General features: G+C 35.5%; 1 pseudogene; it reads right to left on the minus strand.

The window, feature by feature from the left end:
• Positions 1-2,777: 2,777 nt before the first annotated feature.
• On the minus strand, positions 2,778-4,400 carry LOC141583023 (testis-specific chromodomain protein Y 1-like; annotated as a pseudogene).
• Positions 4,401-5,916: the final 1,516 nt, after the last annotated feature.

Here is a 5,916-nt window from a genome sequence, read left to right on the forward strand (position 1 = left end):
CAGAGCCTGGGAAGCTATCCTTCCCTAAAAAGCTCTGAAGTATCTGCTTCCATTAGTCTGAATCCCATCAGCTCTCATGGCACCTCTGTGAAAATAAAACAAGTTTTTGGCGGAGCCCAGTTATCATGACCTGACCATGTGTTCTTACTCTTAAGGTGGTACTGACACAATGGCCTCTGCCACCAAGAAAAAGAAAAGGAAAATAAAAGAAAATAAAAATAATGCCTTCACATTGTGAACTGTAGCAGAAGTCACTGGAGACCATGGTGAAAACTTTTGTCTCTTTCTTGGCCCAATCATGACCACTCATGTAGCAATCAGCATATTATTTCTGCCCTTTGAAGCCCATATGAGCTCCAGTCTGAGGCTAATAATGGAAATATATATGCCTGCAAAGTGAAGCTACCAACTGTGAGTCTCCTCTCCACTAAGAGTTACACACTTATTGGGGTTACATGCCTATAATTGGATAGCTGTTCTCTCCAGTAAGGTCTGCAGAATCATCTTAGCAAACTTCCTGCAGAAAGAAGCTACCCATTCTGCATGTTCTCTTTACTCAGAACTGCAGAGATGTCAGCACAACCTGTCTGCAGATTAGAACTCTTCATTCAGAGATTCCATTTCGCCAAGTATGGCACAGAGACAACTATGTCTTGCTTGTGAAAAGGCTCTTCCAACTTTGGGAGTCCTGAAACTGTACTGTCACTCAAAAAGGCACCTATTTATTTATTTCTTTATTATTCTACAGTTTTTCACATAACTCATTTTTTTTTTCTGTAAATGGGATAAGAAACAGGATTCATTGAAAAACAGCAGTGAGAGTTTAGTAACACAAAAGGCTGGAACACATAATCCCCCATTTGCCTGATTGCTGCTTACCAAAAAAAAAAAAAAAAGACAGAAGAGGTTTGGTTTCTAAAAGAGACCAGACTTAAATATTTCTCAAGCCAGGGATGTAATACCATTTTTGTGCCTGTGCAGTTTCTGGTTGCTACTGCATTTTTCAGTGCCTGCAAAGGAAACAGCTTGTGAAATGCCTCATTAAGCTAAAGACTTGTAGCAAGTTGTCACCTGTGCTGGCACCTTGACTTGATCACCTCATCAGAGCAAATGTGACTAGCTATGTGCAGTGGCTGGACACAATTTTCAGTCACTCATGAACCTCTCTTTATTCTGTGGCAGGCTTATTCATAGCAGAAATGGAAGTTGAGTACTTAGTTTCAGCTTAGTGCAGGCTAGAAGATGGGTGGGCAAAATTAGTCCAGCAGGCTCAATGGAAACTTAGGCAAAGATGACATTATCTACAGATATTTTTGGCTGGTGAATCAACACTGTAGATAGACTGTGACAAAAGTCATGTTATCAGTGGCCAGTGAATTATTTACTCATGCCTATGTAATGGAGCCTCCATAAAAACCCATTAGGACAGGATTTAGAGAGCTTCTGGATAGCTTAGCATGTAGCATGTTCCAGAAAATTATGTGCAGATAAAAGCAGAAACCAATAATTTTAAATTTCAGATCTAGTGAAGGTGTCTTTTCTTTGTTTGGAAACAAGTGTCTGCCTTTAAAATTGTGTCCATTCCAGGTGTGGCAGCTCATGCCTGTAATCCCAGCACTTTGGTGAGCCAAGACAAGCAAATCACAAGGTCAGTAGTTCAAGACAAGCCTGGACAACATAATGAAAACCCTCTCTCTACTAAAAAAAAAAAAAAAAAAAAAAAAAAAAATAGCTAGAGTAGTGGCAGGCCCTGTTATCCTAGTTATTCAGGAGGCTGAAGGAGAAGAATTGCTAAATCTGGGAGGCAGACGTTGCAGTGAGCTAAGATTACCACTGCAATCCAGTAAAGATGACAACATGAGACTCTGTGTCAAATATATATATATATATATATATATATATATATATATATATATATATGTGTATATATACATATATATATATATATATATATATATATATATATATATATACACACATACAGAATTTTAATCTACTATGTGAAACATACTCTAAATTAAGTTAAAACTACACATCATAAACCTTGGATATTTCTACCTAATGAATTCATGATTCACTAATAGTATGCAGCAAATTTTACTTTAGAGAAGTAAACATTTATTTATGTTAAGTGGGTAACAATGAAACATGTATAAAAATTAATTATTTCAGCATAAATTGTAACCATATGTTCAGTTTGGAAGAATAATCGTGAGTGAAATATATATTAGAAATCATTATTCTGAAATACAAGTTCTTTTAATTTAGAATTGTGTGTCTCTGAGGTGTTTGTGCCACTATAAAGTCAGAGGCACCAACTCAGGTTATCTGGGGTAGGAAGGCAGAGACTGACACTTACCTCAATTGACTCTGCATTCTAAAATGTAAAAATAAGGAAAACAAACATTATCAAAAAATTTTCTGTTACTTGAATCTAATAGAGCACCATTCTCATCTGATTTATAGTAGTCATCGATAAAAATTAGAGCTTGAAAGAACAATTTAGTGCTCACTAGTCTGCTTTTAAATTTGGGCTTCTGTGTACATAAAATAAGGATATTTGCACAAATCATTTGTTTTATTATTTATTTTAAATTTACAGTGTTTAACAATTTCTTGATAATATTAAATAAAAAGTTTAGATGTTTTCAATTCTCTCTATGAGTCTTAGCTATTATTGAAATTATTTGGGGCTATGAAAATGAATTAAGACATCTTCAGCTAATTATATATTCTGCTAAGTTCAGTTCTTGTGTTCTAAGCAGACAGACTGGTAATTATAATTCATCAATTTTTGTTTGAACATACTTTAACATGGATTCTATCCCATCTGCTGAGCTCCAGATTTTTTTCAGTATTTCACACTCTCTCTCATTGGCCTGTTCCAACTCCTTCTTAATATTACAGCAAACAAAGGTCTTATACTTCTCCAGTATAACAGGATTACAGGAAGCAAGCCTCTTAATTTGAATCATAACCTCTTGGGTGAAAGTTGCAGTCAAGAACACCTGAGAGACCAGGCCTTTGGCACATGCCTCCTGTGCTGTCAGCTTTCACCCACCAATCAACATTTCATTGGCAGATGCTTCACCCATGATCCTTGGAAATGTAACAGTAGCACAGACATCTAGACTCTGTCCAAAGTTTATATATGGGGTTTGAAACCAAGCCTTTTCATTAGCCCAAACCAAGTCACAAAGAGGTAGTATGGATGCACCTAGTCCAATGGCTGGACCATTGACTGATACAACAATAAGTTTTTTAAAATGAATAAAATGGTTCACAAAATTCTTAATTGTGTCCACAATTTCAGTGCTCATTCTGTTTCTGTCATTCCGTAAATGCTTCTCAATATACCCAAGATCAAGACCACAGCAGAAGACACTGCCAGCTGCGCTGAAGAACACAAGCTTGCTGTCATCCACAGCAGCCCTTTCCAGAGCATTTATGACTTCTTTAATGATTTCTGTATTGAGTGCATTTTTCTCTGTTGATATAGTAGATAGCAATATCTGGGTGAATCTATGGTCTTTCTTGACAACAATATCTCTGTATCTGTTGGCACTTTCTTTTAACCTGATGGTGAAATACATCCTCTTGATAAAAGGCTGGTCTTTTCTATCATCAATAATCTCTCTTTTTCCACCTCTCACTCTTGAAACAGACGTATGCATGTTTGTTGTTCCATTGGCTGCTGAAGGGTCCATTAATACCACTATACCTTCTTTGTTATCTGACTCTGTGGCCATGGAAGCAGTAACTGAGTCAGACATCTGAGACATGAGTGGTTGTGTCTGGGTCCTGTTTTCTATTCTAGCCTCTTGTGTGTTAGAATCTGATGAAATTCTGATCGGTTTCTCTGCTGCCACCTTGAACGCCACCTTGTCCTCCTGAACTTGTGCAACAAGATCTAGTTTCTCAGGTTTCAGAAAAGACCTAACTGTGTCCTGGTCATTAACTGGACTATGAGGTACAAGTGTCTTGATAGTTGACTTTTTCTGTTCCAAATTTTTGGAGTCAGGGAGAAGTGAAGCTGTGTTTTCTCTAATGATCTCTCTGGCAGCAAACAACTTGTTGTTTTTGGATTTGTGGTGTTTGCCAGTCAATGGCATTTTAGGAGAGTTCTCAGAAAAGCTATATGTGGAAGTTCTGGAAGCTCGTTTCCTTACATTGTTTGAAGAAATTCTACTTGTTCTGGTCCATGTCCATTTTGTCTGTTTTTCAGTCTGTCGTCTGATAAAGTCACAAATACATTCTCTACAGTTTATGAAGTTCTTCTCTGGTTCCCAAGTGTCATCCTGTTTGTCATAACCTTTCCACCAAACCAAATACTCTGTCTTCCCTTTTTGGTTTTGTCTCCTGTCAACAATAGCTTCCACCTCAAACTCCTGGGAAGCCATGAAGAAACAGACAGAATTGGGCAGTTGCTGTGCCTACCTTTTTTTAGTTTGGTCTCATCATAGCCACATCTTTCTGCCTTCAGTGCTTCACCAGGTGCTAGGTATAGATGAGTCTCTTCCACTTCGTGGCCAAAGTTGTGTGAAGAAGCAGTCAGAGAGCCTTATCCTCTTACATTTACTCTGTGGTGGGACAGATTGGACTTGATCTTATGATGCCAAGATAGCTTGCTAGGTAGCTTCAGGTAAGATTAGCTAAATCCACAGCTCCTACTCTTACAGAGTGCTCAAAGCTTTCTACGTGCCTGTTACTCTCTTTTATTGTTGCCATGACAATTGTATTGAACATTCTGAAGTTATAACATTTTTAAAGTTATACTAGCTTACCTGCGACAACATGAAAACACATACTTCTCTATATGTTGGTCCCCTTTCTTTTACTTATTCAGTTCTCAAAATTATACTGTAATTATTGTATGTCAAAAATACATGTAAATTTTAGTGATAACTTTTTATTAATTATATTAGTGTTTCAAATTATATGTAGAACAGATTGTGGAGCTACACATTGTGTTGTTTTTATTTTTTGTTTTGTTTTATAATTGTTTATCTATTTCTCTTTATTTTAATTTTTATTTATTTATATTGCTATGTAGTGTCTGTTCACTTTACCCTAAAGTAACCCCATAAAGCATTTCTTAAAGGATCATCTACTAAAAAAAAAGGCCCCAGGTTTCATTTGGGAATGTCATGATTTCTTCCTCACTATTGATGAACAATTTCTTTGCACGTAAGTTTTCTGTTTGAAAGTTTTTTTTTTTCATCACTTGAAATGTGATAGTCTACTGCTTTGTGGTCTCTGAGTTTTCAGATAAAAAAAAATTATTGATTATTTTTGAGAGTTGTTTTACATAAATGTTCATTTATTTTGCTGCTTTCAAGAATCTCTGTTTTTGTTTTAGATGGCTAAATTGTCATTAAGTTTAAGTGTGTTTCTTTGAGTTTATCTCACTTGAGTTTTGTTGAGCATTTTGGTGTTTATTTACTTCCTCAAATTTGTGTCATTTTTGACCACTGCTTTTTAAATAAACTTCCTGGTTTCTTCTCTCTTCCTTTGAACCTCCAAAATGTGTAACTGTGGCCGCTTGATGGTTTCCAAGATGTTTCTAGCCTGTGTTCACATTTCTTCATTGCTTTTCTTCTTTTTTTTTTTCTTACATAATAATTTTAATTAATTGTTCTTTAGGTTTGCTGATATTTTTTTCTTTCCTCTATTCAAGCCTATTTTTAGTATTCTATAGTGAATATTTATTTCAGTTGCTTTACTTTTATCTGTATAATTTTGTCATTAAAATAATTTTATACCCTTTATTAATAATTATTTTCCCATGATTTTTCTGTGCTTTTTTCATTTATTCTATTATCTTCCTATGAACATTAATTTTAAAAATCATTTTTTAGTACACCTGCCATTTGGGTTGTCTAGGAAAACCTGGAGTTTGATATTATTATTGTTTTT

Source organism: Saimiri boliviensis, chromosome Y, assembly GCF_048565385.1.
Source record: "Saimiri boliviensis isolate mSaiBol1 chromosome Y, mSaiBol1.pri, whole genome shotgun sequence".
In the NCBI taxonomy this organism is placed as follows: Eukaryota; Metazoa; Chordata; class Mammalia; order Primates; family Cebidae; genus Saimiri; species Saimiri boliviensis.